The following is a 21612-nucleotide window of genomic DNA, read 5'->3' on the forward strand; positions in this document are numbered from 1 at the left end:
TGATGTTGCCAAGTAAGCTTGGTTTCTGTTGCTTATATTCTTATGCTTGCCTTTTGCCATCAGGTTATCTCTAGTGTTACCTTCACTCACAGTCTCTGACTGGAACCTGTCTCTCCTGTTTCCTTGGTTTTGTCAGACCTCCTCAGAATCCAGCTGTCTCTGTGGTCCTGTGATCCTGAGATCCTGTGAGTAAGAACTCCTGTGAGTTAGACTGCCTCTGGGATCCTGAATTCCTACGATCATGGGTGTGTTAGAGTGCCGGGGAGTCCAGCTTCCTCTGGGTGTTGTGTGATTCAGTGCAGAGCTATGATTCTGGGCATGTTAGAGCTCCTGGGAGTCCAGCTACCTTTTGATGTTGTTGGAATTGTTGCGGAGCTAGATCCCAAGGTCTGCTCAGGGAACAGCCTCATACCAGAAGGAATCTGTGCCAAGGAATTAAGATATGGTGTTTCCATGGGTTCAGACCAGTTATGAGTCTGCCCCAGCAGACAGTGCCAGGTGAAGTGGGTGAAAGTGAAGTGGTATTCCAGAGGGAGGGGTTTTGGTAGGTGATGGGTCCTGAGTGTACCAGGCTCCCAGCTGTAGCTCTGGGGTTTCAGGTTGTGGGGGATAGTTCTTACCTGCTGCTCTGAGTGAAGTGGATTCTCTAGGATGTGTCAGGATATGGTGTCTTCTGGGGAGAAGACCTGCTAGGAGTCTGTCCCAGCAGAAAAGCTCAAGTATTTTTAAAATGTAGTCAGTGTTGTCAAGTATAAATATTATATTTAATCTAGTTCTAATATGCATAGACTATCAAGTGTAGAGTTTCATGTATATTATGTATTTACTTATTAAATAAAAAAAGAAATATATGAAAACCATACAAAAATAAGAGCTAAAATATGTTTCAATTAATATATAATGAATTTGCAGTTAATTGGGGAGTTAAAATTTTGTGCTTTTAAAATATGTTTATTCTATGAGTTATAAATTATTAATTTCTTTAATAATTAATGTGTTCCATAAACAATTCATAACTAATGTATGTTTTACATTTGGAAAGAAAATTCATCATTGCAATCTGTTTAAGTTACCATAAGTTCCACCTTAGAAAAGCTAAAGAATGACTAAGTTATCTACTGGTAATTATAGCAGACAAAAATAAGAATCTGTTATTATTTCTTTAATGTAAATATAATAATACAATATTTTCATTCACAACTACTCATTCTTAAAGAAAGTGAAGTGTATTAAATCCATCCATAGAAAGTAGTGTAATTCAGCTTTTGGAAAAAAAGATATTAAATTTGTATGGATAAGGAGAAAAAGTGTGTGCTGCTGTCTGCCTTCTACATTCACAAAAGTTGTAACCCAAATTATATTTTATATTTATATCTATTTGCCTTGTTCTTCTCAGAAGAAGTTAATGTTATATTGTTACAAGACTGTAGTAAATAGGTTGTGATGGAAGAAAGATTAACACTTTAGTTAGTGATCAAAGAACTTACTTGAGATACCTGAGAGTACTTTTTAATAAGCTGTCAATGTAAGAGGATTTATTTGCCTGAGTTACTGATTTCCCATTAATAAGAATGTCAATTTTCAACAGTACCATTTACTCTGTATCAGTTACCTTTTAAGTATGTTATTAAAATGGAATTCATTTCATATTTACCCCCATTTTTTTCTTTCTCAGGTGTCAAATTCACACTGAACTTTTTGATAAAATACAGTTTATTTGGAGTTTTCATGTGTATAAAATAAACTTTAATGATATCCATTCAACACCTCCCTGTCTTCTTTGCAACTTGATATACTCTTTTTCTAAATTATGATTCATAACACTTTGAAAGCAATTAATGCTGACCATATACAAAGAAGTGTGGTTATAAATTCAGTTAGTGCTGCCAATATGCAAAGAAGTTTGGAGTATTTAACAAAAGCATAAGCAACCTACCAATGGTCATGTCCTCTAAAGAGAGGTGGAATGTTTTTACAGCATCCATCAGCTGAGTGTCATTCCTCAGATGGGGCTTAGACTTCAAGTTCCTCCTATATCCATGCTGGAATTTTTGACTGATTAGATCATGCACAACTGTTATAGAAGAAACTCTTGTACTTTATGGCTAATTTCAACTTAAAAGTGAGTATATAACTTCCATGTCCTTTTGGGTCTCTATTATCTTACAATATTTTCTGATTCTATCCATAAAGTCCAGAATAACCATGCTAAAATCAACAGACCAAAAGAAGTCAGAGAACAAGAAAAGAAAAAGGAGGATATTTGAGTATTCCTCAAGGGGGGGGCAAAGTAAATATGAGAGGTCTTTGGAAGAGGAAACTGGGTAGAAGAGAGAATGGGGAGGGGAGAAAGGGGGAAGATCATATGTAGGCTGAGCAGACAAGAGAAAAGGGATGTCAACTGGCAGGCATGGGCAATCTCTAGGTTGAGCAAGCTACATGGGATAGGGAGAGGCCCCAAAGGGTCTATGGGGGAGACTCTAAGATGCCTAGCAGTGGGGGATATGAATCCTGAAGTGAACACTCCATATAGTCACCTAGTACTCCTTGTAGAAAGTTAAGGAGAGCAACCTACCTTCAAACCATTGACCAAAAATTTGTCCTGCCTATAAGATGTGCAGGGACAAAGGTAGAGCAGAGACTCATCCTATGGGCAAGGACCAACCTTTGGCACTATTAATGATATTCCATTATGCTTGCATGAGGAACCTAGTAAAACTGTCCTCTTAGAGGGTCTACACAACAGCTAGAGGAAAAAGATGCAAAGACTCAGAGCCAAGCAATAGATAGAACTTGAGGAAACTTATGGCAGAATTAGGAGAAGGACTGATGGACATGAAGAGGACAGGGACTACATGACCAACATAGTCAACTAACCTGGACTTTGGTGGCTCCTAGAGACCGAATCACCAGCATACAGGGACATACATGGGCTGCACCAAGCCCCCCGCCCCAATATATATATCTCAGATGAGCAACTTTGTCTTCATGCAGGTCCCCCAAACAACTGGAGCACAGGATGTCCCTGAGCCTATTGTTTGACTATCTGTTAACAGCCTTGTCTATCCTCAGTAGAAGAGGATGTGTAGTGGAGAGGGTTGACACACAGAGTATGGATTCCCTGTCTAAGGATAATGAGTAGAGGACTTTCATGATGGTGTACTGGACAAAGAGGAAGGGCTGATATTGAGTTGTAAAGTGAATACATAAAAATTTTAATTAAAAATAAGTACAAAAAGGAAGTGATTTTTAAATTAGTTAATGTGGACAAAGCTATTATCCACATTAATTTCTAGAAGTTAAAAGTTCACAATTCTCCTTTCTGGGTGCTCATATATTCTTTCCCATTCTTCTACAAAGTTCCAAGAGTATTGGATAGTGAGGGATTGGTATAGAGGACTCATCCTCAGTTAAGCATTAAGATTCATTTATTCTTGGTACTTTGACCAGTTATATGAGTCTCTGCATTTTCTACTAGCTATTGCAAAAAGTGTCTTCTCAGTACACTGTTGAGATTAGCACTAATCTATGGTATAGACACATATATTTAGAAGGCAATTTAACATTGTGACTAATATAGCAACAACAACAAAAACAGAATGCTCCCAATTAGGTCCAATGCTCCAGCTTGTCTTAGGCTTTTAACTGTAAGCACAGAAACAGGAATAATATGTGGTTGGTTATGGCCGCAATTGTCATGCTACTATTATACCAGAAACCATTTTATTGCAGCATGAAACATCTAACACTAAGTAAGACAAGTATCGTTTCTCCCAAGAAACTCATATAGCATCTTCTGGCTATGTATGCTAGCCAGAATGTTGAATATTTTGAAGTAATTTAAGAGTTGAGATTTCTCTTTCTTCAACTGGGATGCCTTGTCTGGCCACAGTGGGAAAGGATGCACTCAGCCCTGCTGAGACTTAATGTGATAGAGATTCCCAGGGAGGCTTCCACCCTCTCACAGGAGAAAAGGAGGGAGAGATTGGTAAAGAGATATGTGTAGAGGGAACTGGGGTGGGGGCAGCAATCAGGATGTAATGTGAACATATATATAAATTAATGGAAATAACAAGAATTGCATTTTCTAAGTACAATATATGAAAATTGTGATGTCTTCACAAATGGCTTCTTACCCCCTACTTATGGCGAGCTACCAAGTACAACAGCAATAACCTTTTTTGTTTGTTTTGGGCGCCTCTGGGGGAGTACCTAGCCAATAATTGGTTTTCAAGGTCACACAGCTAAGCCAAAAATTATTTGGTTTAAGAGTGGACATCAGGAACCAAATTCTTGAATCCATTGTGAAAATTCCCTCACAATACTCTCTCTCATTGATCAAATGGTATAAAACACAAATTACAGAATAATTATTCATAGAAGAGTTTTATCAGGAACTGAATAACCAAAAATTAGTAGGGTGGAAAAATAGCCAACAATTCTTATAGTTCATTTTAACAGTCATTATTGACTGTCACTATTTGTTTGCTTTTATTCCTCAAAAATATTTGACACATCGCTTCTTGGCCTTTTAGCTAAGATCAAGTGTAAAAATATTTGACACATGATTAATCCATCCATTAGTCTTCAGTAATCACAGTATTAGATAACAGGAATAGTGATCATATTGCTGATACTTAGAAATTTAAATTCTCTGCATATTTCAACAATTGTAACACTAAAGAAAAATCAATCAAAATTTTCATTTTATTTTTAAAATATATATAAATATATATAAGTAAAAATTGTGATTTATTTTAATAAATATATCATTTTGCCAGTTCAATGAAGTTATAGAATACAGATCTTCTGCAAAACAAATGAGAAGCAGATCTCTTTGGAATAGTTAAAATTTGACTAAAACAGTGTTTTCTATGCTCATAAGTAATAAAACTTAATTTAATAGTATACAGGGTAAATTTTCTCAAGCACTAAGTACTTCATAAAGCAGTGTACCAAATACAATGATGTAAATATGATACTGTGAAGTCTCTGAATTAGCCTTCAAGCAATTTCAGAAAAGAAGATAAAGAACATTAAGTGCACAGTGTAACAAAAGTCAATAATCTCTTGCTATTTCTTGAGGATGTTAATTATTGATACAGTCATATAGAGAAATTTAACAGCAAGGAGAAATGATACTGAAGATTAAATGATTGCATCATTATTCCTATTGTGTTACTGCATCATAAATTTCCATCTATTTACAAAACATTTATGGGTTTTTTCAGGTAGGAGTTATTAACTGAAAAAATACTTACAACTTCTTATTACATCAAGCTATTATGCAAAACTAAAATTTTCACAAGGAGCATCCGAGTTTTAAGTGCACTCATTTAGTGAGGCAATATTTGAGAAAAAATTCATGTCTTAAGATGATAAAAGGAATAAGGGAAGGTGATGAAGATGTATCTTACATAGTCTGAATACTATTGGTGAGGATAGTTCAATATTCTGTAAAGACCTTTTGTCATTTACAAAATAGTTACATTTTTGTGTCATATTTGATTAGGGGAAAATAGTTGTCAAGGTTAGCAGAGGCCACCCTTTTAGACTCAATTTGAGGCTTTAGATTTGATACAGACTAAATCATGGCACAGTAGGATTAGCTAAAAATTAAAAGCCTGAGGGCAGGAATATGACATAGGCCAAGGACAAGGATGCAGACTTCAGGCAGAAATCTGACATTAGGCTAAAACAAAGAAGTAATTTCAGGCAGGAATCTAAATTTTAGGTTAGAATAAAGAAGTAATCTCAGACAGGAATCTAAATATTAGGCTAGAACAAAGTAGTAATTTCAAGCAGGAATCTAAATTTTAGGCTAGAACAAGGAAGTAGGCTTCAGACATGAAAATGACCTTGGGCTAGGACATGGAAGTAGGCTCAGAAACTTTGGTCATCCTGATAAGCCATTAGAAATAGTGATCACTGGAGTGTTCACATAATTGGGTTTGATGCCTTGCTTTCCTTTGACTATTCGTGTTTATTATATTGCTTGTTCCTTGACTATTTGCATCTATTGTAATGCTAGTCCCTCAACCTAGAACTGACCTTAATACATGCATGTAATAAAAATAGTATAAAAGTAAAAAGGAGAAGAGGGATGGGATAGGGAGTTCTAGAGAGGGGAATTGGGGAAAGGGGATGACATCTGTATTCTGAATAAATAAAATATCCAATAAAAAATGAAAGCCTGAGTGTTTGTATTTACTTTCATTTCTAAACTTAGCTATGTCGTATTTTTCCTCTTTTTGTTGTTATGGTCTCCCTTAGAGTGGTATTTTTATTAATAAAATGATTGTATGTAACAAACCATCTTTGAAGAAAATACTTTTCAATGGTATCTTTTGATGAGATTAAGCCTATCTTGTGGGCAACACTGTAGGTAGAATTGTATTATACCTCTAAAATAGTTTGAATAGTTTGATAATAACAAACGCATGATCCAATCCTCTAAATAATGCTCTATGAAAAGTTGAGGTTTTCCAGGAACAGCTTTTACAGAAATCACAATGGGTGAATAGATATGCTGCTTGTAGATTATTTCAGAAATGTGAATCATTGAAGAGACAAGAGGGAAAAATAAATGAAATGAAGTAAAGGTCATGAAATGACATAAACACGAAGCTAAAGGCCTGAGATGAGATATGAAGGTCAAATGCCAGTGTAGGAAGGCGTGAGGTTCAAAGCTCCAGAGCTAAAGTAATTTGAAAAACTCAGTTTTCATTTACCTAAGTGCCTTTCCTGAAAGCTGTTGTGCTGTGTTAGAAAAAGCAATATAATAATATAATAATATAATGCACTGGAAGATATAGCTCTTCTGTTGGAGTCTCAGCTAAAATTGCCCAAACCGTGCTTTACTTTTATGATGGTTTGTTTTCCAACCAACTGGCATTGATAATAGAGAATCATGAGTTGTGGAGGTTCTTATCATTACTTACAATTACAATAAAAGATAAGGTGGCTGTAATGGTTATTAATTTCTAAAGAAAAGGCAGAAGGAAGTTGTGTTAGTTCATTCTTCCAATTATCCAGAACAGTATAAAGATATTGTAATAGGGATTCTAGTCACTTTTATTTATAAAGCATATCTGTTTTGATTGGAAATTAAACTTTTTGTTTTTGTATTGCTGCTGACTAACAGCAAATTTCATTACCATGAAAACACCATTTTTCAATTCATTTTCAAATTAGGACACTGCAAGTTTAATAGAAATGTTTGGCTGGATAGACTTTTTTTTTTTTTTTTGAATTGTGGTTTTGTTTCAGAGTTCCTGACATAGGATTTCTTTCTTTCATTCTTGTTTTTTACTTCTTTAGAAAAATACAGTTGTGGCAGGCTATTTTTTAAATAGTATTATTTTTTCTAAAAGATGAATTAAAATTTTATTATTCCAAGTTTGCTAATAAAGCATTTTATTAATTAAATTGCTGAACCACAGAGGAACTGAAAAGTTATAAGTGGAAATATTTAAGGGGCAATGTACCTAACACAAGGCTACAGATTACCAAACACTCATTTTATTACAATACCCTCACCAAGACAAAGTGGATTAGCATTCAAGACACTAATGAAGATAATTTTGTCAAGGTCATTAGATGCTTAATAGTGTTTGGAGGAGCTGTAAAAGAATTGCACCTGGCTGCTCTCATAATGGTTTGTATATCAGGAAGTGGGAAATGGTGTGCAGATTGGTTACCAATTATTTTAGAAGATTAGTTACAGCAGTCGCAGTTACATTTGATGCATAATATCAGGCAAAGAACAGGTTCACAATCATCTGTTATAAATTCCACATTTATAACAGGCAGAGTCCCATCAATTTGTGTCTAATTATGCTCGTCCATGTGAGGTATAAAATACCTCAGGGTTTCTATAATAAAGCCTTATTAAAGTGGATAAAAAATCATTGTGAATCTCTTCCTGTTAGTGCTAATGATAATACAGATGCTAATTGCTATACTAGGACTTTGAGGGCTGCATCTACCAAATGTCCTTCTTGTCTTCTCTCACTTCTTGACAATGAAACTCATATTAGAAACATGTTTGTTTAATTTTATGGATTTGAAATTCAAACACCATTATGAAAAATAAGAATGATTATTTGAAATACATGGTTTACATGCAAAAGAGAAAATATGACACCATTTACAAAACTACTAAAATAATTCTAAGTCTATATTTGTCACTAAATTCAGACAATTCAAGACCCTTAAAGTTATAATTTATTCTAAAAATTATGACCTCACTATTTTATAGTCTTTAAAGTAATATTTATTACTTTCTATTAAGTGTAACTTTCTTTGATATAAAAATTTAAAAGATGAAAATAGTATATATTTTCTCCTCTTCTTATCCCAAAAACTTCCAAATAGATTAAAGAGGCAGATATGTCTAATATGACCATTAAAAGACAGATAATACTCATCTTCATATCTTAGAGAAATAAAGATGTAAAAAGTGGAACAGGATGTAGCCAAGGAATGTATTAAACTTTCATGGAGATGTTTTGTATTTAAACACTTCTTCGGGTACATGTGAACATGTAATTGTGTTTCCCATATTCCTCTGAAACAGAATATCTCACTGAATCTAATGCTAGAGTAGAGAACAGCAAACTCCAGCAAATATAAGGGCACTTGGGTAACAGGGACATACATTAATTACTGGCTATGTATGTGGGTGCTAGGCACTTAACCTCAGGTCTTCATGCTTGTTCAATCAGGGTTCTTATGCACTGACCCATGTCCCCAGTCCTAGAACATATTTTAAAAAGTAAAATCTGATTCTGAAATTCTATATCCTTTAAGAATCACATTCTTATTTAATTGTTTAATGTTTTTTCCATATGACTATTTTTATTGCTTTTTATGTATATATGTGTATGAGCATATTCATGTATGTAGGGGTGAACATCCACAGGTTTGTATGCATGTAGAGGTCAAAGGTTAATATCAGTTGTCTTTATTCAATCAGTCTCCACGTTGTCTTCTTACACAGGCCTGATCCAGGAGCTCACCATTTTGACTAGACTGTCATACAAGTAAGCACCAAAGCCCTTCCTGACTATACTTACATTCCATTAAAGCTCCAATCATGTGGTTAAATATTCTTTTGTAATTATATTTCTTTTCCACATCCCACATTCACATACACCAGAATTTTAACTCTTGGCCTGATTCTTACACCTTATTTGTAACCAATCATCCACTTTTCTTATTATTCTGTTCTTCTTTCTTCATATAGACTTTTTTATTATATTGGATATTTTCTTTATTTACATTTCAAATCTTATTCCCTTATAATTGCATTTAGACTTTGACTACTGTCTGTTTGTGTGTTACACACTAGACATTATCTGCATGTACATGGTATGGTTATATTTAAAGAAAGACTTTCCAGTTGGATGAAAATTATCTACCTGAAGCCAGAAGAAATGGCACATGCCAGTAGTTGCAGCACTCAAGGGAGGATGGTGGTTAGGAAGAAGAATGTGTATTTCAAAATAAACTCAGCTATACAGTGAGTTTGAAGCAATCATGAGCTATAGAAATCTTGTCTCAAAACAAAATATTTTACTGGATTTTTCTTTTTATGTATCATTCTTTTAATTAAACACTGTTGGACCAAGTTACTTTCAGAATTAAGATTACTAGCCTCTTTCAGGTAATCTTCCTGTAACACCTAGCATCAAAAGTATGTTAGTGTGAAAAGCATAAGTATGCTTATTTCCTGTTGGGTTAGTTTTTCCAAAGACTCATGGTGATGTCAATTTAGTTTTTACTACAAATGTTGAATTTCCAAGGTCCAGAGTACACTAAAAGTTTCCAATTCACTAGAAACTGTATAGCCAGAGTGAGTCACAGGCATTTTGAGTGGCTTCTGCCATCACAAAAAGTAAAAGCCCTTCTGAGTATATAATAAAAGAAAATCGGTCTACTTTCAACAATAGATGTTTGATATACTTGATGAAAGCATTTTTATTTTCAGTAAATCCTTATTTCCTGTCTGTATTGTGATACTTAAAACTAGTAACAGGAAATTTTTGAGAAAGAGTCCTTTACTTTCTTCATTTGTCTGACTTTTAAAAAATGGTTATATTTTATTAGTTAATATTTAACAAAAATTTCATTTTTGTCAAAAACAAGATTTTTTGAAGGAATAACATAAACTACTATTCTCAAATAGTTTTTCAAATATTTCGTTTAAAATTTAATTATTTGTAGATACATGTGAATGTGTAAGTACAGGTGCTCACAGAGGCCATAGGCCCATGTCTTTCTATACTTCGTACTGCTGTGCTAAAGACCATAAATTTGGGAAGGAAATTTCCTCTCACATATTCCTATCACATTACATAATCTGGGGATTCAGAGAACTTAAACAGGGTAGAAACCTTGAGGAGAGAATGTAAACAGAGGTTATTAAAAAGCTCTACTTAAGACTTGCTCCCTGTCAATTGCTCAGTCTGTTTTCTTACACAACCAAGAACTACCTTTCTGGGCACTGTTGCATTATGCGCACTTGAAATTACCCAATGTGGAAAAGACCTTTTTATATAAATCTTTAATAACAAAAATCCCTCACAGCCTTGTCTACAGGACAAACTGATGTAGCCACTTTCTTAATTAAGGTCTGCCTTCCCAAATGATTCTACCTTGAGTTCATTAGTAAAAAAAAAAAAAAAAAAAAAAAAAAAATGTCAATCAAACTGTCGCCTCCTGAACTGACCAGCAGACAGAAGACAACGGACACGGGATCTCCTTCCCAACACGATTTATTCAGGAACCTTGAAGCCCCCAAGCTCTAGCTCCCAGCCCTTAAATCTCTGTGTCCTCTCCAATCAGAACCTGCCAGGAAGTCATTCTTGAATGGTGCTGAGCACATACATCACATGGCCCGATCTTATGTAACGATGAACAAGCAAAATGCATGTGCAGTAAAGCTTAGCCTACATGCCACCCAGGCTTCCTGAAATGGTGACCCAACACGCCAGGGGCGTCTGGCACCCAGCCAGGCACCATCTTGAGTTCTGCTCCACACATCAAACAAACAAAACATGAATCAGCACACCTTGGAATTATAAGCTGTTGACCATGTGTCATCTGTGGTGGATGCTAGAAGCTGAACATGGATACAAAAAAACAAAACAAAACACACATGTGTTATCTTTCCAATCCCACATCTATTGCCACTATGAAGAACTATGCTTAATTCATTCAGATTACTGAATAGTTCTTGCATATCATAGAGTAGGCCAAAAGAAAGATTATACACAAAAGACAGTTCCTCAAGACAAAAATTTTCTGGTGCCTTATGCCAGATGACATAAGAAAAATCAAAATTTTGTAGACATAAAGGTAGACTTAGAGACATAATATTGCAGGATGATGGCTGTCACATATTAAATGTCTATCTGAATAGTCTAGAATCCATGGGGAATGTTGCACCAAAGTACTCAGTCTTGTTCAAACAATTGTAATGGTCATGGAACAAATGTTATACAAGTAAATTTCAAGTTAATTTAAAATGTTCAAAAGTCACAGGTGAAGTTATTTGTATTACTTTCTGCTACTGTGAACTAGATTGACCTTACCATAGTATAGTAAAACTATTAAGATAGACACTAATTATAGAGATCACAGAGCATCTTATTTGCCATATAAGAATATCAGTGAGTTAATCATGAGTTAAATGTATTTCATCATTAATGTATAATGTGTTTGTATGCATCATTGTGTTTGCAGTTTTGAGACCTAGTTGAAAAAAGACTTAGTTTAAATATTTCCTGATCGAGAAGAACAAAGAATATGCCATAGAAGCATCCTGAAGTGATAACAAGAAACACAAAAGACTGTACTTCATTACCAGTGAAAGAGTAGAATAGTCACCATTACCTGAATCAATGGTAATATTTTATTCTTTGAGGGGAAGTGGCAACAAACTGTTCTCAGCAGAAACTGGAAAACACCCCAATCCTCTTACCAGTATCAATCTTATTCAAAGGTTGAATAATGTTCTTTAATTTTGTAAGAAAATTGATGATATAGAAAGAATTTTTTTATTACTTTTGTTATAGAGCAGTGAGAAAGATATATATTTCAACACACATAACTGGTTAAACTATTTCTTTGGTATTCATTTTAAGTAGTTATTTCTATAATATATAATGGAATACATTCTATGTGTTCAGAACTTTGTTAAAAAAGCATAGGTTCTCACAGACACATTAACTCATTACCTCTAAGTTCTCAGTGTTCAAGGCTAAAGCTAAAGTTATTTCACTCTTTTCAAAAATGTCAACTTACCTATCTAATTATGCATCACTACTATTATAGAAGCATATTATATTTATTCATTTCAAAGAAAAAATCTTTAAAACAAAATTCTTCAATTCAGTATATTTTTAAAATCCTCTACTAATGATCCTAAGGCCCAGTAACAAATGAGAAGCAGATTATATCTTATTCTATAGAAGCATTATTTATTAATTTCTTTCTTTTTTTTATTCCAAATTCTAATGAATCATCTATTTTCTTACCACCTAAATTTTAGTGTATCAATGTAAACTGTTATATTCTGTGTTGTAGCATTTATCATACAAATTATTGTTCGACTGAAGCTCAAACTGCATTCCTAATATCCCCTAATTGCTAGCCGTGAAATCTTTCTATCTATTGATAACTGAATGTCAGTTTTGAGACTCCCATTCTAGAGTCTTTACTGATTATAAATTGAGATATCATGAAACTTCCTTTGAATGATATATTTACTATCACAGTTTATTCATTGTTTTTCAGATAGTATAATATTTTTAACTCTTATCAGAATAAATCCAGATTTGTAATGTCAGAGACTTTTAGTATACTAGAAGTTGAAAAGACTATTCATTAGTATATAGAAAAACAAATGAGAGTGATAGCAATTATGGGGTTAGTCAAAGTTAAGGAAGGGTAAAACCAGGAAGAAGGGGCTATCTAGAGGCATAGAATTCTAACATAAGAATACTGGAACCGAGCATCCTAAGGTTGTTAACCCAGCTGTTAAAAGAACAGGAGGGTCAACATCCCCATAGTGAAATGCATAGGTAGAGAAGTGTGAAGCATAGTTAGAGAGCCAATAGGGACTCCAAGCTTTTAGTTTTACTTATTTTCTTAGTTGTTAGTGTTGTACCAGGTGCTTTGATCATTTTTATCAACCTTCCACTAACTCTTCCCAGATTCATCTCCTCTTCCAAATTCATTTAACTTTAACAAAGAAACAATCAGATAAAAGAAACCAAACAAACAAACAAAAAACCCTTCAAGTACAATCTGTGATGCCCATATGATTTTGTATATGTGGCCTTCCAGTGGAGTGTGCATACTTATCAAGATCTGTATATTAAAGAAAGCGATTTCTTTCCCAGAAGCTAAGTATTTTCACAAGTTCTCTGGATAGGGAAGGAAATTCATGATAAATACTTTGAGAATTTTTGGTTTTTAAAATCTGAGCATAAAGATGGTGGTTACATGTGCAGGCAAAGAATTCATCTCAAATACTATATAAATTGCATATCTAATAGAAGGATTTCATTGTAGCTTACTTTTCCACTGCCTTTGGGTAGTCTGAGAAATTAGATGATATAAGTGTTAAAGAATAATAATCTTAAAGATCATCATGTTATAAAATGGGACAGCTAACAATTTTGGAGAATAAGATTTTTTTTTCTCTTTTACTGTCGTCAAACAAATCTGTAATTAATTTCACTCAAAAGTGACAGTCTTGTGTGTGTGTTTGTGTGTGTATGTGTGTGTGTGTGTGTGTGTGTGTGTGTGTGTGCATGCTTGATTTGCATGTTTGCACATAGACCACACCCATGCCTGGTAACTTCCTACATCAGAAAAGGGCATCAAATCTGGAAATGTGGTGGTTGTAAACAATCATGTAAGTGCTGTAAATTAAACCTGGGTCTTCCACCAACTCTGCCATTTTTCCAAAATATCTAAATTCATTTTCAGTACTCCATTCATTTTTTACTATGACTCTTTTGCATTGCATTTATTTCTGTTTATCTATTTGCTTTTATTTTAAATATAAAAGATATTTCTGACTAAATATTCAAATAAGGTATAAACATCACCACAATTTTTAGTCTAAATCATTAAATGGTGAATATTTTTTCAAAGAAATGATCACTAAATATGGCCCCCATCTGGTCCCTCTTTACTCTTCGAGCCATTGTCTAGAGACACTGAAGAGAATTGAGGCCTATGCATTTTAGCACCAAATGACTTCAAGATTTTTCAGCAACTTTGACTTTTGACACACAATATGTGACCTCTTGATAGAGAAGATTATAAAAAAGTAACAAATATTTTACATTAAACACTGCTTAAGTAAGAGTATAAAGGAAGTATTATGGTTTCCTCAAAAGCTTTACTTAATATACTTTTTACTTCAAGTGTCTCTGAGTTAAAACAAGAATATATACATAATAAAAAGTTTATATGGAAAATATAATGCATAAGTCTATATATAATAAAATGTTGTTAAATTGTAAATAAGAGTAAAGATTGATGGTTGCTTAATTTTAAAATTAAGATGAAAATTTTCAGCTCCATATGCTATGGAACATTAAAGCTTGATCATATATCCTTAGCACCTACTTTAAAAGTCTACCTTAAATTACAGGAACATTAATAAATTTACCTATAGGATGAATCTATATCAGATGCAAGAAGTCATGACAAGAAATTTTGTCACATTTTCAAGACAATGTGATTGAACAGTAACATCTGATTTATCAGGGAAATGTGCATTGCTGTCTCAGACATTGGAAACATCACCAATCCTGGAAAGTGAGAGATAAAAGTAGATTGAAAATGTAAGAGTTGATTGGCTTTAGGACTCTTTCTAAAGGTATAAGGCAAATTAATTTTTATGAGGTTTATGGGGAGTTTGTCTACTCTGGCACATAAATGGAAATATATCATGTGCATATTTTATTAGAAAACTGAGACATGAAGGTACAACACAATGAAAACAACACATGATAACATATGTGAAGTTATACATATCACATTTCCAAGAAGTTCTTAGATGTATTTGTTGTTCCATGATGAAATTGAAATTTTAAGAGGAGGATCAGAGAGACTATACTGGAAAAGGCTCTACCATACTACTACTTTAAACTGAGTTTTGATCAAAGCATGCCTATTTCAAGCCTGTTAGTCAACCGACCAAATAAGAACATTTACATTTTTACATATTTGAAATCAGTTTAAGTTTTTGGTAGCAGAAATACCTAAGGTACTTAAAAATTTTAATTAAACTTATTTTTATTATACACTTTAATTATATACTTTATTGTATATTTTAATTGTGATTTTACAAGACCACATAGAGTCCCACTATGTGCTCTGGTTGTCCTGGAACTCACTACTTACACCAGGCTAACATCGAAATCACAGAGATCCATCTGCCTTTGCCTCCCAAGTACTGATATTAAAAGTATGTTTCACTATGCTAGGCTTGTTTTAACTTTATCTTTGGCACAATATAGTCGAATTGGTCTTTAATGTCTGCTTTTGCAGCTATAGTTACATAAATACATAGAATATTTAAAAATGTTCTGCTAAAATAAAAAAAATATTTTTAAGTCACAGACATTTTACTATGGAACTTTGCAAGAGTCATCTTGAAAATAATTCCATTTTCTTTACCCATGTTTGATTCTAATTTCTAGTCAGTTATTATAATAAGTCTCAGGATTTGGTAAATAATGTAAGAACTGTTGACACTAACATTCTGTAGTATGAACAATGTTTACATGGTATCTTTGAGTGTTCACACATGAGAAAATTGTAGTCTGTTGTTGACACACTATATCATAACTCAGAGGCATTCAAGTTTTTAAATATTTAAATATAAATATTTAACTCTAAAATCAAATACTTTTGGTATCACAGTGGAGCATTTTCTTCAAAAGGTAAAAAAGTACTGTTTGTTTTTTATTAGAAACTGATTCAACAACAAGATAATATTTCATATTTTACATCATATTGGTCATGAGATTTGATATTTATTACTTTTCAAGCTGGGTTTGCTCATAAAATTATAACTCTAAAATTCAATTTGCCTGAGAGTTATAGACTACTTCTATGATCCACTCAAGTGTCCCTAACAGACGAGGTAATAATAACTTGAACCCATAGAGGTTAGCTCACTCGTTTTTCTCAACTTATGTCAGACATTTAGTCTCTGCAAATGGTCTGAAAACTAGCATTGACTTTTTGGCTCAGAAATAAAACTATGGTTATTTGAACTATAAAAAAATATATTTGAATAGATGTTCTAAAGTAAATCATATTTAGTCAGACAGATACTGAGGGAAAAGAAGTTGTGCTGGCTGTTATAGTCATGTGATATCGAGACAGTTTAGCATTAGAGATTAAACTTATGACAGGAAGAAGTTCAGGTCCATTTGTGGTTAGCAACCTCCTCATATATAAACTACCAGTTATAAAATAAGGAAATAAGTAAGTTCTCTTGGTGGAAGTATAAACCTTTCAGGGCAGAGGTATGAAAGATTTCTAAGAAACCTAAAGACATTAAGTATATTTACAAGAATGTACGTAGTGTAATATATTCATGAATACCAGGGGAAGGATCTCTGAAAACATGAAGAAATGTATTAAACAAAGATATCAATTTAACTGTAGAGAAAAGAACCTAAAAAAAAATCATACCACTATCCAGAAAAGGATAAGTTGGCTGTAATCATAAGAAATATGGACTTAGAGAGGCATGGTGTGGATAACTATAATCTTAGTACTGGGAGCCAAATATAGGAAGATCACAAGCTTTAAACCAACCTGAGTTACAAGATAAACACTGCCCAAAAAACCCTATGGACTTATTATGTATTGTGGATAGTATTTGTGCCATATTAATTCAATATCATATTAATATAATTAATTAATAATTAAGTGTTACAATCCTCTTCTGATGGGCATGGATCAAGAGGGGCCTTGGCTGGTACATTGCTGGTGACTGGAGCCAGAGGTTGTGTCTAGATCCCCTTGGCCCTCCTGCCCAGGAGCTGTCTAGGCATCAGCCAGCCCAGCATGAACATCACCTGAGATAGCAGTAGCACTTGAAGTGGAACAAGAGCTGGACGATGCCATTGGCGAACTGTTAGCAGAAGTCATGGTGGCACGAGTACTGCCACATGCGACTGACAAACTTGAAGGTGATGTATGTCCACATAGGTCAAACCCACACCAAAGCATAGGATGTTGAAGACCTGGTTTATCAGGCAGTCCTTTAGGAAGTACTACTCTGTGGTGTGTTTGCAGATGATTTCTGGGTAGAAGATGTTGAACTTGTAGGTCTGCACAATCTTGGGCAGGTGGTTGTTCATATCATAGTGATTTTTGTTATACTTGTTCCACTGGAAACAGATATGAACACAGTTGAAGAAACTAGCTGCTTGCATACAACTAGTACTTGTCAGCAGCTTGGGGGCATCTTCAATCTGAACTGACGCTAGTCCTCCCCTTGCCCTTGGCACTCTTGCTGGTGTTGACTATGGCCTGGAGCTGCTGACACTACAGCAGGGACAGAAGGTCCTCTTGAGGCTCTAGCAAGTATGAATCCAGAGGTAGCTCCTGTGCCTTGAGCAGCCATTGGCTGTAGTACCTGATGTCATAGACTGACAAGCTCTGCTGGATCAGGTCTCCCACCATCAGCACCTCTTTCCCTTCTGCCTCAGCTTCTGCCTCTGCCTCTCCAGGTACCAAAGCCTCCACATGTTCCTCGGGTCCACTGAAGGCCCAGGGCTAGGGGCCAGCTCCTCTGGCTAGGCTATAAGGATTGAGAACATTACGACCTGCTCCTGCTTGAGTTTGAACTGCTTCTGCAAAAGAGAATCCTGGTGGGGCTCACAGAACCTAGCCTTGACCATGTGTTCAGGCAACTGCTGCAGCATAATTTCCCAATAGTCCATGAGTTTGAGGCTGCCAGCATTGATCCAGGATACAAGGAGAAGTACACGTCCTTGCCCTGTTCTAGCTTCTTGTATCCTGGATCTTCTCTAGTTGTTTCTCCATATCCACCACCTTGAGGCTGTTGTGGAAGGTGTAGGATTTCTGCATCTTTACCACCAAGTCTCATCCTCTGCACTGATGTACTTGGCCAGCAGGTTGATGTACTTGGCCCAGTTGTCTCAGATTCAGATCTTGGAGTGAAGCTTGGCCTGGTGTTTCAGCTGCCCTAGGACTCTGAAAGCATCATGGAGATTCTTCTGACCTAGACACAGATGACCTGAGGACCATGAGTACTTGTGACCCTGCTTGGCCTACGAGCCCTGGGCTTACTTCTCACCTGAGTCAGAGTGTGAGGACTAGACCTTTGAATGTCATTGGAGTGGTCAAGGGCTTCAGCTTCCCCACCCAGACCTCTGACACCTGTTTTTCTCTAATGCCTTGTGCCCCCAGCAGTGCTGACTGCATTCTTGATGTCTCTCTTGCTTCTGTAGCCTCTGGCTGCTCAGCCCATGTCTTCTGTTCCTACTCGATGCAACCCAGGGTAGATTCAGGTAGCCTGGCCTAAGAGATCTAGCAATGGCTTGTGGAAATGTAACATTCTCTGAGGCTTACTGCCTCCATCTGTTAATGAAGGCCTAGTCATGGAAGGTTTTAGCTTTGATACTATCTCATTTAGGCCTGAAATGTTTTTACCCTCTGAGACTTGATGCTGATAACCTCAACCTTTCTTGTTCTTCCTGAACTCTTGCTGGCTGGTTTAACTAGCTGTTCTGACTCAAAACTCCTCTTTAAACTGACTGATTTTATCTGGCTTCTCTCTCTTGGCCTCTACTGAATTGCTGTGCTTGGCATCATACTAACTTTGGCAACATTTTCTAATCTTCTGGCTCCTTCTTATTCTCTGGCTTACTTTAAAAGATAAAAATCCCAGCTGTTCGATTTTACCAATGAAGATTCAGGGAGCCTGAGTTCAGAGAAGGAAGCACCCAGCTGACCTTCCTATTCTACTCTATAGGAGGCCTGAAGGAAAAAACACTCTTTTCCCTTCTCCACATTGTCTTAAATACCCTTCTACCTTCTTTTCTGTATACTTGTGTTCATTTCCTATCAGGTAGTTGCTTGCTCTTTTGACTTACAGTTGACTTTATGTAGCTCTTGGATTAAAGGTATGTTCCAGAACTGAGTCACTAAACAAATCCTTGGTTTACAGTAAACAAAAATTTCTAGGATTAAAGACTAAACTACAATTAGAAACAAATTCTTACAGTTCACAATCTCATAATGTAATCAAACAACTTGGAATATTGGATTGTTCTGTCTTTGCCTGTGTCTAGCTTGTTCTCTCTGTACAACATGTCTCTGTATCTTTTGTGGAAAAAAGTCATGCTTTGGATGAAGTTTTGGAATAAATATAAAAACTCTACATAATTTCTAAAAATAACAGAATTGGGTGGCACCTATTTTGGCTATGTACATTTCCTTCCTTCCCATTTATTGTGTAAATTGACATTACTTTCTTTATTAACTATTCAAGATATACTGGTGTGGTTCATAGGAAGTTAGATTTCTCATAATGGTATATGTCACTAACAGGCATCTACTGTAAAACTGAATACAGTTACTTACCATTTGTTTGGAAATATAATATATATATATATATATATATATATATATATATATATATATATATAAAGATGGTAGTTATCATACCATACTGTACATTTCTTATTTAACTTCTTTGCCTAATCAGTTTCATTTATATATTTTCTTACTTATCTTTCATTTCAAAACTTATAGAAATTACTAATATACTAGGTAATCTTAAAATGGCAAGCAATTATCTCATGTACTTTAATTCAGAAGCCTGCTTGTGGTGGTTATAGTGATTCTAATGTAGCACCCTAAGAAACTGATGTTGAAAATTTGTAAATGAATGTGTCAGACCCTGGATATCTTCATAAATAAAGAACAGTACTTTTTCCTCTATCACATGTGTCAAACATTACTGGTATCATAATGGCACACACAACTTTTATGTTTTCGTGTGACAATTTAAAATAGATTATCTGTTTCATTCAAAATCAATAGAATAAAAACCCTGTGAGAACTCCTCTGGCATTTTTAATAATAAAAACCAATTTTACTAAGAACTTTTTTTCTCCCAGGTAGCTTATAGACAGTATTTTATTTAGATTTAAATGACTATAAGACACCATGGGATACATTAATCACTTATCTATTTTTCTTAAATTGCATTCCATTTGCCATTAAATCATGTCAGTTTTAACTCCAAAATCTGTCCCTTATGCATGTACTTCCTTCATGTTTCCATTATTTGTCTATTTTAAAGCTATTAAAATTTTTCACTTGAACCACAATAGTAGATTTCTTTCTCTATAATTGATTATTAGATAGGTGAAATTTATCCATACTTGATGTCAGGGCATCTAGCGAAGTGGCATAGTAAGGTAATGTAAGAGACTCCAATGTGACTTTCCTCAATATTAACTTAAACCATATTTGATATAATAACATGTATTTCCAGTGATTATTCTGATATTCAAAATTCCATTATAATGTGATGTAAGTAGAAATTAATCTTTTTTAGGTAAAAATAATATAGCAAATCTTTTTGTTTAAATGCATACTGTCACAGAAGAAACTGAGAACAATGATCCATTGTCATTGTCACAAACTTATTTGCTGCCAGGGCATATTAAATTGTGAAAGCTCTGTCAGAAGTAGATATTGATATTTAGGATAATATATTTTTGACCTACCCAGTCTTTATTTCATTCACCACGCAGATCAGCATGTAAAAATTTTGCATTAAATAATAATAACAATAACCTCACTAATCTCTGAGACCAACAACAAAACATATAATCTACTAAGTATGAATATCCCTGCTTGGAGTTAGATTTTTTTTGTATTTATTATTATTGTTACTGTTCTTTCTTTTTAAAATACTTTTTTCCTAATCTTATTTCCTTCTTCTACATCCCTGAGGAGATGATCTGAGTGAGTATAGGTTTCTTTTGAAGTTAATGGGAATTGTAGACTTGGCTCAGCTCCAGAGTGTATAAAGCAAGATGAAAATCAGAGTCTTAGTCTGAAAACACCATCGCAACACTTGCTGTGCTATTAAAGACTGCTTTCTTTTTTGTTGTTTATTTTGAAATAATGACACAAAACTGTCAAGGAAGACATTCTGTAACTGGCAACTATTCAACATAGAATCTAAAGGAGGAAATAATTATAGGTATAAAGTTTTTCTTAACTAACCCATATTATTTTGAAGTTTTGTTTTTTTTAAGATTTAGATAATGTATTTCAACTAGTTTAGATATCATGTTATGTGCTAAGGATCTAAAAGTACATGTTAATGAAGTCTTTAAAGTATTTTTGCCTTCACTAATCTTTTACATTCTGTATTTCAAAATGTCCTTTTTTGGAATAAAGGACTCTTTTGTAGTGATAAGGAATTAAATGCATGTCCCTATACACCATTAGCAAACACTCACCACTTCTCTAAACAGCCAGCATTTTATATATATATATATATATATATATATATATATA

At 34.4% G+C, this 21612-nt stretch overlaps 1 pseudogene; it reads right to left on the reverse strand.

Annotated features, from left to right (window-relative positions):
* Positions 1-17116: 17116 nt before the first annotated feature.
* LOC117695002 (splicing factor Cactin pseudogene) lies at positions 17117-17990 on the reverse strand (annotated as a pseudogene).
* Positions 17991-21612: the final 3622 nt, after the last annotated feature.

Source organism: Arvicanthis niloticus, chromosome X (assembly GCF_011762505.2).
Source record: "Arvicanthis niloticus isolate mArvNil1 chromosome X, mArvNil1.pat.X, whole genome shotgun sequence".
NCBI classification, from domain to species: domain Eukaryota; kingdom Metazoa; phylum Chordata; class Mammalia; order Rodentia; family Muridae; genus Arvicanthis; species Arvicanthis niloticus.